Below are 16,854 nucleotides of genomic sequence, written 5' to 3' on the forward strand. Positions count from 1 at the left end.
TCTGAAAGCTACTCTGAGTCAACAACGGAGTAGATATTTTGGAGAAGTTACAACAAACTAAAGATACAAATTCTTATTATTGTCTTTCATGCCTTACAAAATTTTTCACCAAAAATTACTTCAGAAAATTACTTACAAAACTAGAATAACCAATACAATATGCCTTTTCCTTTGACTGTTGTGGTTACCAAATATGCTGAGAGCATGCAATTGGTTAAGAACAACTAGCAGGATCAAACATGCTTGCAGAAATAACATTTAGGATTGTAGGAAAGAAAATAACCAGAAGAATTAAATAAAAATAAGAGAAATAATTCTTAGTCTGAAAAACAGGAAGGAGTTTCTTTGGAATTCTGCTAAGAGACGGTTTCTCAAGGAAACTGATTGCAACTCTCACTCAGGGACATTTAAACCTCAAAAGCTGAACTACAAATCCACACAGAGCATGGCAGAGAGAGGCTGCAGGGCCCAAAGATGAAATCTGTGTTCCAGGACCACATAGCAGAGAATAACTGGATGTGAGCATCTCCCAGGTTTAGCAAAGAATCAGAAACAACAGTTGAAGAATCACTAGTTCTTTTAGACAAATTCCCCTTTCAGCCATCTTTTAGCCATAACACAGCTGTGGTGAGTGCACATTGCTCGACAGTAAAGTAAGATAGGGTCTGTGGGACAAGTGTTGTCTTCTACAAGATCATCCAATATAGTTGCAAAAAAAGGCAAGTCTAAGGCACATAACTGACCTGGAGAGGCTGAAGAATTGGGCAGAGAGAAACCATATGTAGTTCAACAAGGGTGAGTGCAGGGTACTGCACCTGGGTAGAATAACCCCATCCACAAGTACAGGTCAGGGAGTGACCTTCCAGAATGCAGCTCTGTGGAAAAAGACCTGGGAGTCCTGGTGGACAACAGGAGGAACATAAGCCAGCAATGTGCCCCTGCAGCCAAGAAGGCAAATGGCATCCTGGCGTGCATCAAGAAGAGCAGAGCAAGCAGGTTGAGGGAAGTTATCCTCCCATCTACCCTGCCCTGGTGAGGCCAGGAATAGTGCATCCAGTTCTAGGCTCCCCAGTTCATGAAGGACAAGGAGCTACTGGAGAGTCCAGTGCAGAGTCCAGTACAGAGCCACTGTGGTGATTAGGGGACAGGAACATCTACTGTATGAGGAAAGGCTGAGGGAACTGGGCCTGTTCAGCCTGGAGAAGACTGAGGGGGATCTCATTAATGCTTATAAATATCTGAAGGGTGGTTGTCAGGAGGGTGGGATCAGACTTCTTCAGTGGGGCAAAGTGGTCACAAAAGGGGACCAGGGGCAATGGTCACAAAATGGAATACAGGAGGTTCAACCGAAACATAAGGAAAAAACTTCTTTACTCTAAGGATAACAGAGCACCTGAACAGGCTTCCCAGAGAGGTTGTGCAGTCTACTGCCTCTGGAGACATTCAAAACTCTGCAACCTGCTCTAGCAAGTGGGTTGGATGAAATGATCTCCAGAGATTCCTTCCAACCCCTAACGTTCTGTCATTCTGTGATTCTGTAATTACTTATTCAGCTTTGAAAGGATAAATAAAGGTTTAAACAAACTGATCCAAGTTTATTTAACTTACTTAAAAATTGGAATATTTGAAGAAAAAGAAAAAAAAGCATAAAAAAGAAAGCAATTCCCCAGTGGCAAGGGAGAGCCAATGAGGTAATTAATAGAGCAAAGAATGACACAGAGAAACAGTACTGCCACTGGTACTAGTGGGTTTTGTGAAAGACAAAAAAAGAAATAATGTGGAAATGATTAAGTATCTTCAAAAAAAAATGAAGGACATTTAAATAAACATAATGAAATTCAAGTGTCATGAGACATAAGAACCTATTACTGCTACCAAAAAAAAAAAATCAAGTGAAATTATTTTCTTGGTAATTCCATTATAGTTGAAAGAGTAATACATTAACACTAAAAAACTTTACAATGACTGAGCCCTAAAACCACTCAGTAAATCATTGATTAGAGTTTGGCAGATACTGTCAGGAAATGCTTTAAAAAGTCTCTCCCTCCCCAAGACACAAACAACTGCATTATGAGCCTGAGATCCTAAAGAATTCCTTATGTTAGCTTTATTTGTTACAAAGGTGAAATATTACAAATCTGATTAAAGTTCAAGTTGTTTCAACTTTTTGTACTTTTTACATTTACATCCTGTAATCTTCTTGTTTTCTTATTTATTTTTCCCAGAGTTAAACAGCTAATCATATACCAAATTAAAGGAGCTTGCAGGTAAATATAAGATGTGGCAGGAAGTGTCAAAAGTAAATCATTTGGTAATTTCTGATCCTCTACTAAATCAGTGTCAGGGTGCAATACTGCTACTAAAAGAGTATTTAAAAACCAGCATTCTTCAGACAAGACCAAGATTCTTGTCCTAAAACTTCTCTAAGTTTTTATGAGTTTTGGGGAGAGCAGAGATTTCCATTCCAACATCTAGCGATGAAATCTCACATAAAAGTATTTTTTCGTCTCTCAGATCTTTGCACTGCAATATCAGCTAGACATTTCACTCTTCTTCTTGTCCTAGTAAGTCATATTGCTGACACACAGCATATTGCTGACATTACATCAAAAAGTGAGGGCAAAAAAACCTCCAGTGCTTCATGAATGATTTACTAAATATATCTTGAGATGAAAGATAAATACACATCTTAAACAAAGGAATAATAAAAAAGCGTAAAATTTTGTCAGCAGTTTGCAGTATGTACTGTTACAAGCATAGCCAAAATCCTAGCTGTGTCTTCAAAGACTGAAGCCATACCAACATAATTCCAGAAATTCCTTTTGCACAGCTGCTGAAAGCTGTATAATGGAGGCGTATTCATGGTAAATCTTACCTTTATTGCTCTGTACTGGCAGTATTTTTCAATGCTGCACTTACTAGTGTTACAAAGAGGGAATATGATGGCATCATTTCATATTTCCTGTTCCTCAAAGTATGCTGTGCAAGACAGAACAAGAAATCCCAAATAGCATCAAGACCAGGAAGAACACCTGCCAAACACATCAAACTGTTTCCCATATATATTCATCTTATAATGTGAACTCTGACTGTATTTTTATTCTGTTGCTGTAAATCTGTTTCCCCAAACAGATATGAAAAGATGAAGATTTTCTGTGACTTTTCTCTTTCCACAGAGCTTCACTCAGGCAGACATTGGTCCATTACTAATATTATTCCACTGGAACCACATTATCATGGCATAAACAGGAGCTGCCAGAAATCATGGATTTTCAGAGTCTTTGGGTAAGCTGTGAGTAGGCTTTATTATACAGGGAGACTGCACAAAATGATCACTCAATGAGTCAAAATTTAAGATTTTAAAGGTGACTACATCTGAGCTAGTGAATGCTTTTTGAGAACACATATCTTTAGGCTTTGCTAATATGAAAACCTGTATGGGACAGTTTAGCTGTAACTACTATTTTCTTATGAAAAAAATGTTTGCTTTATAAAGGTTAGGTATTGACTAACAAAAGTTATTACTACGAGTATAGAATACATAGTGATATGACTTAAAGAGAGTGTAAACCACTAATGTTATTTTCCTTACTGAATGTAAGTTCTTCTAAAGCACTACATTTACCTCAACATCTTAATTCCCCTCTTTATTGTCCTCTAATTCTTAAATGAAATGGTCTTGCATACCATCCTCCTATTTGCCATCATACTTTTCTCTATTACACATTTTCAGTTTGTTCATCTCTTTTAGTCATCTAATACAGACTTATGCACTAGTTTGGCAGTATCTTGATGGCCCAATCATTCATCACAGGCCTGCACTGCTTTTGGCATTAGTTTTCTAACCAGAATTCATTGGGCAGGTTCCAGCTGGCAGAAAGAATCCACATCACAAAAATCACTCTGAAATTTGTCCTTGGAAGTTTGTATGTAGTGTGTTCTGGAATACACAGTATTTGTGTGGTGGAAACAGTTTACTCATTTGGCACAGAAAGAGAATCTAATGCCATTCATCAGAAAAAAACATATAGATGGAAGTTGGATTGTCCCAGCAAGGGTTCATATTCGTAATGTCTCTCTCACATAAGGTTATCTTTGTTTGGTTTTCATGATGATTCACCCCATGCTGCCTGGTGGGCAACCGAAGTGTAAATCCTTGTGGGAACAGAAAATACAGCCTGGTAGGCATTCCATTCCTTCTCTGATGTCCAAATTTGCACTTTCAGTAAAAGCAAATATATTTCCAAATACTTTCTTTCCTATTCTGACTTCCTTTCCTGAGATCTCTGTGCAATCTTTCATTTTATTGCCATCTAGAAACATTTCATGCTTCTGTTTGAACATCAGTCTATAAATTTCTTCTGAAAGGATCATTTTGAAGACAATTATTGAACTCACTGTATCTGCTTTCTTGCTTTGTGTATGTTCAGTATGTGATCAGGAAAATCTGTGAGACTGACTGATTGACAGACGTGACAAATTCTATCTAATTAGTAGTCACCAGATTTAGCCAGTTGTCTCCAGCACTTCAAGCAATGTTCTACCAATGTAAGATCTAGCTTTTCCAATCCTAAATGCCTGAAGATTCGCATGAGTCAAAGAGAATTATTCAATGGTATTATGTCACTCACCAATTTAAGTTAAAGGATATTTCAAACCTGAAGTTAAAAAGTAACATGATTTAAACTGCACAAATACTAAGTATGAGCTAAAAAGAGAGGATGTTAAAGAAAAACAAAATCATGGAACACAGTTTGCATTCTGGATGCTATCTTGGAAAAAACAGCCAAAGACAGATTACCACACATTAAAAAAAATCTACCAAACAATACAAATAAGTTACTTAAAACTTCACTTCAGAAACAGTTTATTACCACTTACAATACTAAACTGAATGAGATCAATTTTTTTAAAATAAAATACTTTATTCGTTAGTTCCAACTAGAGCTTTTCTCCGTGAAACAAAAGCAGCAGTAAACAAAACTATTGTAATATAGAGCTACACAATAAATAGATAATACACCTACCAACCAAACTGCCCCAACACACACAATATATTGTTTGAATAAGCCATAAAAACAAATATATTTGCTATGGTTAAGACAGAAATTAAGCCATGGCAACAGCATGCCACCTACACTGTAGGAAATCTACAAGAAAGACAAGAATAAAATTCAATTCTTGAGTGGTCCCACTTTAACTACATCATCACCTTTAGCAACTCCCTGCAGTAAAGAAATTTCTTTTGATACAGACTTTTTTTCTTTAAAAAAAAAAGTTCTAACATAGGAGCAAACACTGCTTTCTGATTTTTTTAAGTGCTTTCAGATTTATTCAGGCCTAAATGTGAACAGAAGTTGCCCTATAAGTTTAAGAAATACTTGGCTAGACACCAAACGCTGCACTTACATAAGGCCATATAATCACCTGACACTTGTAGCTGCCTCACTGATTTTCCAAGAATTTTAATCCTCTTTTCCTGAAACTATCCCTTTATTGAGAAAATACGTTTATTCTGTTATATGTTTATTCTGTTTATTCTGTTGTTTTGAAGACAAACAGATTCATTTATCAAACGAGAGAATAATATTTTCCATTCTCAAACATCAGATATCAACATTTCTTTGTACAGCAAGGTACAAAGTGTGGCTTGTGCTATAAAAGGGCCTATTCCTCACCTGTGTGCTCTCAGGATGCTTCTACATATATAAAAGCCTTCCTACAGAATAACAAAGCTTCCCAGCTCTTTCTTCCTGTCAGACAGATCATCAGGCCAGTGGGTAAAGCACATAGTCGGTGCACAGCAATTACAAGACTGTGCAAAGAGCAGACCAGAGATAACTGCTTGATGGTTGGAGGTAGAACTTCCTATTATGTTAAGTTTTGGTTTTACAGAATGCTTAAATATGTAACTAACCTATTCACTTCAGTTTAGTTTGCATTTTCTGTCAGATATAAAATGTAAGGGGTCAAATCCCTAGCCCCGTGAAGTCAATGGGAGTTTTAACAACAGCCTTCAAAGAAACCAAATTCCACCTCATTACTCAAAATGTTTCTTACGAGTCACTATACAACTGGAGCTACTCATTAACAATGATCTTGGTGTCTGTTTTTTTGCATGTGTAATTTACACTTACATCCTTTGTAATAATTAAAGGTCACTAAAGTGACAACAGAATGTATTAAGAATACACAATATGTGGGAAGCTAGCACAATACCCCAGGGAATTACCACTTCACTTTAAAAAGGATCACTGCATGCTTTTTGTACAACAACAGACTGGTTCACACTGGAAGGGGCCACTGAAGGTCTTTGGTCCATCCTCTGCATTACCTAGAGCATGTTGTTCAGGACATATCCACTCAGGTTTTTAATATTGCAAAGTTTGAAGACTCCCTAAGTTCTCTGGGCAACCTGTTCCACAGTTAGACCACCCTCACAGTAAAAAATATTTTTCTTACTCTTAAGTATTTCAGTTTGTGTACATTGCCTCTTGTTCTGTTACTGCTTTGCAGTGGTGTCACCTTGTAGTTGTTTGTATACTGGGGGAATATTTGGAAATCTTCACTGTTGCAAAACCACCAGCCTAACTTCACTCCAGCCATACAAAAATCACTCAAACCCTATTTCACTGTCAATCACTAGCATGTCAAAGCAAATTTACATTCCCACCATACTCCTACCTAAGCACTTCCTACTATTACTCCTGCAAACAGTTTTTCCCTAAAACCCAGATCTATCTCATAACATATCTGTATCTCTTGAGGTTCCAAAAACCAGAAAGGGGTTGTCATAGAAAAGGGGCGGGGGTGGGTGAGGAATGAGCTGTGCCTGGAAAGTCAGAGCAAATTCTTAGAAAACAAGCAGCCTGATCCATGAAGTAGGAGGAAACAGGAGGAGAGCATGAAATTAATGGCTGGGAAGAGCCACTGACAGCTCCAGACCAATTACTACTCAGTGCTTTCCAACACGTTTCCCTTCTAATGTCAGCAATGCAGCAAGAGGAAAGGGCTACAGGCTGTGCACAGTGATGCAGCTCTGGAATAGATGGAACAGACAGAAACTGCTCCCAGCAGCCTAATACCCTTGGCTTTTGCTTATTTTGCCTGTGCCTAACGACAGTCTTCAGCAGAAATTTCTCTGTTGCAAAACCAACTGGTAGTTTGTGGCTAAACCAGGAACTTCATTGTTCTAGCACTGGTGAAGATACAGAAGCTGAGGTGAGAGGAAGGCAAAAGGAACAAAACAGGTCACAGGAACTCCTGCTGCTACCTGCTCTGACACAACACAAACTGGAGGCCACCAAAGGATGGACCATGTAAAGAAAGAAGTCAGCTGATTAAAAGGAAATTCAAACTCTAATGATATAACCAAAAGGCATTAAAGTTGCAGTTCTTCATTAAAATTCCTGCCTAACCAAAACAGTTATGCATAATGGAATGGAAACACTTAAAAAAATAATGCTATTCCCTGTTACTAAAATATAGTTTGTTCTGTTGTTTTCAGTAACTATTCTGCTGAAAACTGAATCTCCTCAGTGAAAAATTAAGTTTTTTAACTTCATCACCAAACTTATCCTATGAAATAATTGTTGAAAAGAGTGGCAACAATCTATTTTTGTCTTTATCTTCAGTTTTCTTAAAGTGCAGCCTTTTTACATCCAAACATGTTATATTTCTGGGATGTATTATGTGATGCATTATGAAGGCAAGTAAGTAAAAAATTGCTTAAAATCCTAGATTTTCAGTTTCATGGAAACAGAGCTGACCAGTTTCTTGCTTGGAAGATTTTTTGATAAATATTGCAGCTGTTAACTGCCAATTTTCCAGTGGGCAAACTAGAGATAACTTCTAACTAAGATATTTTGGTTTTTTTATCTCATCTGAAACACTGTTTCCAATTAGTTTATTAAATACTGAATGTATCTCCAGCTCAGCACACTTACCAAGTTAAAGGGGGATTATTCCTTCTTAAGGGCTAAGCCTGCAGGGGAAAAAAAACATCTGTCTGGAGATTTGTGAATTTTCTTCTGCATCATGAGAAGTACATTCTGGTCAAGAACCTAGCTTGTGCAGCAGAAAAAGCACATCAAGCCCCTCTAAAATTCCCATATTGTACTGACCTAAGGTGGAAAATCCTGAGAATTAATTTACATTAAATAAAGCATGTTAGGTAGGTTGTTAATAAACAAGCCCATTTTAGGCATGCATGCTTTTGTGTTCATCTGCCTGTATCTTGACTGAGTGGACAAACATTAAAAAATTAACTTCTGTTCTCTCTAGAATGAAAGAAAAAGAAATACTGGGCACTGCTTTAGGAAAAAGCCTCCTAATTTCACTCAGCACTAGCTAGCACTTCCCATGAATGCAAATGGCATTTCTGATAAGTATTATGAATTTGCTTCACAACTAATTTTTAACTGCTCCAGAGGATCTTCAGAAAGTTTTATCATGCTCCTACCTTCAAGTAGAGGAACTACAGGAAAGTGTCTCTGATGAAGGAGAAACACAAGTAGCTTCTCAAAGAAATATGTACATTTTGATGGGGTGATGCTCCAGCTTGTCATATGGCCTAAAGCAGGAATACAGGCATGCACAGTTGAGGCTTGTTCATAATAAAACTAATGCTACTTTATTTGTAAAGAAGCTCATGAACATTATGAACAGTGCAAAAGATCCTTCTCTTTCCTTTAGCTGGTAATCTAGGCAGTAGTGATCCTGACTGGAAGGCCACTGTACATCCAGGGGATCCTGACCCACACAGGAGTAGATCCTCCAGGTCTGTGCTGCACACTCAGTTTAGCCACCAGGTCTGTGTCGTTCAGCACACACCTTGTGGCTGCAAGACAAACCCAGCCAGCTCACTGCAAATAGGATCTCCCAGCTCAGCACCAGGGACTCCACCACCTGCATGTCCTTCCCTTCACCTATAAGTGAAGCAAGAGGTTTCCATGCAGACATCCAGCAGCAATGAGGAATCAAGCTGTTTACTTGCAAGAAAAGCCTACAACAGTTCAAGAAAGCAAAAGGGAGTAAGCCTAAGAGCACCTATACAGCATACTGCATGTTGAACACAGGGAAGATAAACTACTGATATTTTTGGAATGCAATAAAAAACACCATATGACTTTTGTAGACAGAAGTACAAACAGGAACAGAATAGCAACATGTATTTTTATATTTAGTAACAGTTACTACTCTCTTCATTTAACACTATTTCATTTTTGTTTCAGAGAACAGCTGATTTACACCTTACAGAAGTTACAGAAGTGTATTGTTACAGAAGTGTAACAATAAAACAATAGTATTCTGAAAACCAAAATTTCAAGAAAATCAAACTGACTATAGCATCTAAGACAGTGACATTGTCCAAGTACTTATTGAGAAACAGTGATCATTCATTCTATAGGTATTCTTATGTCTTAAATAAATCCCCTTATAATGATGATTTAAAAAGTAAGATGTCTTAAAACAGTCCTGGGGAGAAAGCGTTATTTACAGTAAGAACTGATAAGGACATTATGGGTTTCTATAGATCTGAGATCTACAGAAAGGTGGCCATTGTCTCCAAAGGAAGTAGTATCAGGACTGAAGATGTGTTTTCAATTTAACTGGCAAATGTTATCATTCATATGATGCCTCTGTTTGGGGCAGAAGTTACTGCTTACAGCTACTCTGCCTAAGATGTGAGTCAACCCTACAATCAATATAACTGGCTTTTAAGCCTGGAATCAATCACTGGCCTATTAAGTTTTTTAATGATGTTGCAAAATTCAAGAATCCTGAGACACAGCACAGTCTACAGTATTAGTATTGTAAACATCAAAGTATTCTACTCACCATTTTCATAAAGATAATCCAGATATCAAAAAAGCACCTCCGAGAGTAATTGTCTTTTTTAAATAAGCGTTTAAATACAATAAAGAAAAACATGATGTACCTTCTACTTCTACAGTGAATAATAAATATTTAAATCTAGCCTACATAGTTAACTTTTGGCTGAGAATTACAACCAGGAATTGGATGCTTAAGCAGTCCCAGAGGGAAAATGAAAACATTACAGAAGTGATGAGACTTGACACAGTAAGACATGCATCAAATCTCCAGAGCTGAGGGCCCCAGGACACAAACCAAGTACTTGATAACAAGAAGGCTCTGCAATGTGTCATGAAGAAAAACAAGTAAAACATCTTGTCAGGCATCTGGCTCTTCAGTGAAGAACAGGCATGAAAAGGGTGTGGGGCAGAGCTCTCAGGTGTTCTACCAATACCAGCCCAGCAAAATGCAAATGTGAAACTGATCAAACATGCAAAGAAAGCCCCGAAAAACAGCAGAATAAGCTGTTGACTTAAAGCATCATGATTTCTTTTGATTAGAGGTAGAAATATGAAGATATGTAGAATACAGCATGTGATGCAAAAAATACTTTCATATTCATGGGCTTATCAGAGCCTTTCAGCTCTTGTGAAACCCCTCCTGGACAATCAGGAGCTGAGGGACATAAACCATTAAAAAAAGATCATAAAATGTCATGCTTACATATAGTATGTCGCTCACATATTGGATGAAAGAAAATGTTTTATTCTGCTTTATCAGGAATGGAAACGAAACTAAATGAAGTATTCTTTTGTCTCTACATAGATCACTTGTGGACAACAGCCAAAGACCAGATATTCTTTTATCTTGTTGTATAAATATGGTGAAGGAGAAAGACAGGTAGGAGGACTGAAACATTAAATGTTCTCTACACAGTCGTGCTGAAATTAAGATTTTAAGAGCACTCTCCTCTCTCCTGTGTGATCCCATGCTCTGCTGAAAAAACTAATGGTCTAAATTAAATCCTGACGTGCTGTTATTTCACACAAGTGATATAAAGGAGCATACACTATGCTTTGTAGAAAAGGTTGAAAAAATGTGACTGTGGTATCCCAGCCTATAGCATACAATGTGCTGTGTGATACTAATAATGTTCAAGAACCAAACAGGCCATAAGTCATAAGCAGAAACCAAAGCAGAAAGGCAATACTGAACAGCAGGAATAACTGTAACATTAATCTTGTTCCCAAGAGGTAAATTATTGCCCATTATGCCATTTAATAAAATTAATGCTTTCTGCCACCTTGATTAAGTTTGAAGTGGTCCAGATCAGATTTTCTTCACATTGAACTGCATTAAGTAAAGAGCAGTGTTCATAGTCTGAAGAAAACACATGTATTTGTCCCCATTGATAGAAAAGAGTTGCCCAAAGCTCTAAAACCCCTGAAGAAAAGATGCTTAACCTAAGAAAAATAAGTAAATCCAAATTCTGTAACTAGATCTACTCCTTTTCAATTTTTAAAGACCAGTAACTTTATTATTAACTATCTGGAAACTCAGTGATTTAACCAGTATTAGCAGCACTGTCTGGCTGTAGGCAAAGGTACTTGACACCATCATCATCATCATCAAGATCACCCAGTGCAGCATATATATGAGTCCTACACTAACTTTTTTTTTTTTTTCCACTCACCACCCTAAGTAGGCTGTGAAGTATTTTCTGATTTCTACGTGTGTTTCTTAAAACACATTTTCATTGACTGAACCTCTGAATTTAATTCAAATTTATTATTGACTATACAGAAAATAAAGATAATAGAATGTCAGATTCCAAGGGACCTCAAGGATCATCTGGACCAACCCTTCTAAAATTATTGTTTATATGAGATGTCCCAGCACCCCGTCAAGCTGAGAGTTAAAACTTGCCAAAGTGAGGGAATCTACCACCTCCCCTGGAAGACCATTCCAATGTCTGACTGTCCTCAAGAGTGAAAAATCTTCCTCTTGTGATAAATGAGAATCTTGCCAGGAGCAACTTGTGCCCATCAGATTTTTTTCCAAGAGGCTAGACATCAAGGATAATAAGCTTTTTCCCTTCCTTTGCCCTTGGTTTAAGATGTGGTATTACACGACAGGCATACTTTTAATGCAAATATGATGTAATGATTGTGATTTTCCTTTCCTCTTTTAAAATTGTCTGAGAATGAACAATCATTTTTATTAGCAATTAAAAAAGAACTCTATTTGGCAAAATATATTCAAAACTAGATATATCTCAAGATAATTTATCTCAGAGGATGAATGTAAGTAGATGCAAAACATCCAACTTCATACCAAGGGGTATATTAGAGAATATATATACATTAAACGAACATATTAGAAGATAGTGAATACATAAACAGATACCAAAATAATCAGTTCTTTAAATTATCAAACTATAACATATAATCAAATAATTACCTTTTACTTTTGATATACATTATATTTAAAATAACCATCTTGTATTTTTTCTTTAATGTGAAGCCATGAACATCCAGAAAAAGATATTTAATAAATGCAACACAACTGTTAGCCAGCAACTTTAAGCTGAATAAAAGCATCCTGATAAACTGAAAAAAAAAATGCTGTCTTATTTGCTTTTTGCACATTTTCCTTGTGAGCAACTTTTATTTTAAAAAAATCCTTCTTTAATGAAAATTTTTTAAGCATTTCCTTGGCTATTATTCTGCTTTTCAGTCATTACTCAATTATAGTCCTGCACTAAGAGCTTGAAATTCAGGAATACCTGATTATTCATAGATCTGTATCTCTTTAAATTTAGTATTTCACACTGTATGTAAGTGCTTTACTATTTGAATAATTACAACATATATTAATACAAGCAAATATTCCACTGAATATTTAGCTATCTCATTAATTTGTTGATTATAAGCATCTCTCCTACCAGGCAACAACGGCAGAAGGAAGGAGTCTCATCAGTCCAAGGATTCTCTCCCTAAAGAAAAGACAAATATGACTCATGTCATATCTGGAGCTAAATTATTTTTCTAAACTGAAGAAATTTAAAATAAAAACTTCTTAATCTCATTTTTTAGTTTGTTGTCCTACACATGTAGAAACATCCAGCTGTCTTTTGGAACGCATAAAAACATACCATCCATACACTGAAAAAAAAAAATTCAGTGAACACAGAAACAGGTAAATGAGTGGCTCCACTCACTGCTCTTTCCGGGGTAGTCAATGTATTTTCACAATTTCAAAGTGTAATTGTCAGATGTAGCAAACCCCACTCATTAATGACAGCTGATATTAGTATGCATACGAACATCTATATATACCTAAGCATGTCAAAATTAATTGTGACAACTGTGGAGCATTTTAGAAGGGCACATGTTCAGGCTTGGTACAAGCAAAGGCATGAGTTAACTGGACACTTAAAAACATGATACTGAAAACTTCTTTTTCAGATTTGTTTTTCCTTTCCCAACAAAGAATCTAGAACTTCACATGAAATACCTGTGTGTGCTGCACAGTATGTATGATGGATGAAGCCTGGTACTATCCTAAGGCATCAGTGTTGTCTGACATTAGTCTGCGAGAACGCAGCAGTATTATCACAACTTCTTAAAAACTTAACTCAGGCCAAGAAACAAACACCTCAGTGAGCTTACAGTCCCCAGCCTAGAGTCCTCTCTTAACTGCAGGACCCAACTACTATTCTGTTTAAAAAAAAAAAAAAAAAAGGAACAGGAGTCTCTGTATTCTGTTAAATCACAGCCAGGATAACAGAAGGAAGTGAGAAAACAAACACCTCCCATATAGCAACCTATTGTTGCTGTGTATTACTAATTAAACAAAAGATTCAAGTCGACATATGGCAGAAAGATGATCCTACCCACCAAGAGACAGAGCTATTGAAAACAAAAACAACTCTGCTCCATTCCTGCTAAAGCTGTACACTGCAAAGCAAATAATACTGTATTCTGCAGGAACAGAAACGATGTGCGAGATGTATCCCAAGGAACAAGGCATTTAGCAGGGAGTGGCACAGCCTTATCTCTAATTCATGTTCCTAAAACAATTTAAATTCATTCAGTTACTCTTCAAGATAGATTAATTCAAGGAAGAGATGGGTTGGAACACACAAAACCAAACTGAATCATAGAATCATAGAATTGGCTGGGTTGGAAGGGACCTCAGAGATCATCAAGTCCAACCCTTGATCCACTCCTGCTGCAGTTACCAGACCATGGCACTGAGTGCCACATCCAGGCTCTTTTTAAGTATCTCCAGGGATGGCAACTCGTCCAGCTCTTTTATCAGTGATCTAACAGAGAGGTTGTTAAATAAAAGGTCATTCAGTCTCACCATTCTTCATGTTTTCACACTGAAAGCAAGCAGCTACACCAAACTAAGAATCTGATTATGAATGTATGCTTGGTGTGGCCTGAAAGTATCAAGAAAATACAGCCCTGGACTCTTATACTGAGGACTGTAAATGGCTGAATGGGAAAGAGGGGCTACGCTGGTCTGGCTGCTGCACACTGCATGCACACAAAGTAAATTCCTCTAGTTCTAGAGATATAAATTAAAATCAAGGGTTAGCCTTCTGATTTTAAGCATTTCCAGGGTGAAATCTCACCCATCAGCTGTGTGAGATTTCTCAGACTGCATTTTTGGACTTAGGCACCTGAATTCTCCCTAAATCCTGTTTGAGGTACGTAAGTCCTTTATTGGATATACCAAATGAACTCTTTCTCTCTGTCTTAATTCTACCTAGTTAAGTATTTTAGATCCCATTGGTTTTTGCTTCCCTCTTTATTTTTAATGAGATGCTTTATCTTTCTAACATGCAGTTAACTGTTTATCCTATGAGTAGGGGGCTTTTTTTATACTCATTAGTACAAAAGTAATTATTAAGTGTAATTAATAACCTACACAAAAACTGAGAACCCACAGCTTCAATTTCTCAAAGGGAATTAAGATCCCTTGAAAAAAACATATTGTACAGAAGTGTCAGAAACAGTAGTAGCAGTCTAGTCCTGATCAGTTCACTTTCATTTTTGAGACTAAGCTGCAAATGCAGCTTTGTGGACTCTTAGACTTAAAAAAATTTCACTCAAAGCCAGCTTCTGCCCAAAACTGTGTTGCACAAAAAAAGGTTAGTTTTACTGCAGTGATGGTGAATATTTTTCCATTTAGAAGTCTGCCTGCTGGAACCATCTAACTAAAGCCCCAAAAGTCTACTAAGCAACAAAGAACAAACTGAAACAAAACAAAACCAAGTTGGTTCTGAGGATTCATTGTTTCTGAGGCATGGTTGAAATGACTCAAACATCACCAGCTAAGGTCTCCAAAAGCTGCATCATTCAAGAACTGATTTCTTTTAATAAGGTTGGAGATTTTCCTTTTATGTTTATTTGTCAGTTTTTTCTTTGGTTTTGTTGTTTGTTCTTCAAGAAGAAAAGGTGATAATATTTCCCAGTAGAACAATTTGTTCCCAAGGAACATTACAGTTTTGGGGGTTTGTTTCACTTATTTATTTAAAGTATTTTAAGCCTTAATTGCCTAATCTTTCTTAAAGTAATTGTATTTTGCCTTTGCTACACATATCTTAGCAAAAAGTTACAACAGCTTGATAACTAGCTAGCTACCTTTAAGGAAACAGAAGAAAAACAGCCAGAAAACCATAACTACATTTCTCTTAGAATTTAACTACCTTAGTAATAGGGTTAACTACTTTTTCATGGGATATATGCCAAGAGTGACAGTACAAATGGGGCACAGCTCCAGATTTCCAGTATGCAAGTATCAAATTTTAGGTCCACTGACTGTTCCCTCAGCCTGGCTTGGGTTTGCTTAACTGTATTTATACTGCTGTTGATTTCTGAAGATCTTAAATCAGAGTAACTGTGTATAATTTACCTAAGGTGGGATCAAATACAACTTAAACCCCTGTTTTATTATCATCTCATATTTAATTGGGTTGCATAAACTATTTGTACAATGAATTGCTTATAGAAACAACCAATAAACAGCTTAAAAAGTGTAAGAAAGGAATGCAATTCTTCCTCACTGCACTGAAGGCAGAGTACTTTGTAAAAACCTTTCTGAACAAGGACAACCAAGCCTTACATAAGCAGCTGTAAAATACTGCTTTTATGGTAGATAGGGGAAGGACATTCCCTGGAGTCTGTTTTAGAATGGCCCACATGAGCTGAGCAATGTCATGGTTTTCTTTTGGGTTTTCTAAGTATCATTTATCTAACCCCGCAGTAGGGAAAGAAAAAAAAACAACAATAAAACAAAAAAATCCACATTTTACTGAGTGCACACTATTTTTAATTGAGTGGTGGAGAACTGTGTCTGTTATCTAATCTAGCAAAAAGTTGCACGTCTTTTTTTTCCTTCTTACATAACTATCACATCCTGATGGTAATACACTGAAGATTAGAAAATCTGGATTTTTTTCTAGTTTAGTTAAATAAACCAAGAGTGAAATAATGTACCAAAATCCAAATTTGAAGAATCAATTGTAGCTTACTCCTCTGCATGGGCAGGTTGCTCAAGTTCCCATCCAACCTGGGCTTGAAGACTTCCAGGGATGGGGCAGTCACAGCTTCTCTGAGCAACCTGTTCAGATGTCTCTTTTTTTTGTAAAAACTTTTTATCCCTAATATCTAATGTAAATCTAACATCTTTTTTTCTTTAACTTTAAGAACTTGAAAGATACTCTAAAGGCAAAGGAAGTGTTTTGCAGTGGATGAGTACAGATTTTTAAAAATTGGATGTGAATCCAAGTGTGTCTAGTTACTATGTCTAAAGCATCTTTGTCTAAAGCCCTCTTAACCTGCAGTATCACCCACCAGCACATGAGGTAGAGCTGAAGACAAATACAGTTTTGTCTGTTTCATAAGGTCATGAATTAATTTTCCTGGAAGGTTTTTAAGGAACTGTTAGATTTATATGAGACTTATGGATTTATGACAGCCATCTAACTTAAAAAAAAAAATAAAATATCATAGCAACTGTAAATAC

General features: G+C 36.7%; 1 protein-coding gene across 2 annotated transcripts in view; it reads right to left on the minus strand.

Annotated features, from left to right (window-relative positions):
* The window catches only part of TRMT9B (tRNA methyltransferase 9B (putative)), a 97,278-nt gene extending 84,467 nt beyond the window's left edge, over positions 1-12,811 (minus strand). Inside the window, exon 1 of one of the 2 annotated variants that reach the window (XM_071743472.1) lies at positions 12,761-12,811. The gene's annotated coding sequence lies outside the window, so the exon portion shown is untranslated. The remainder of the gene's footprint in view (positions 1-12,760) is intronic. The other variant, XM_071743471.1, reaches the window with a different exon arrangement.
* Positions 12,812-16,854: the final 4,043 nt, after the last annotated feature.

Source organism: Heliangelus exortis, chromosome 4 (genome assembly GCF_036169615.1).
Source record: "Heliangelus exortis chromosome 4, bHelExo1.hap1, whole genome shotgun sequence".
In the NCBI taxonomy this organism is placed as follows: Eukaryota; Metazoa; Chordata; class Aves; order Apodiformes; family Trochilidae; genus Heliangelus; species Heliangelus exortis.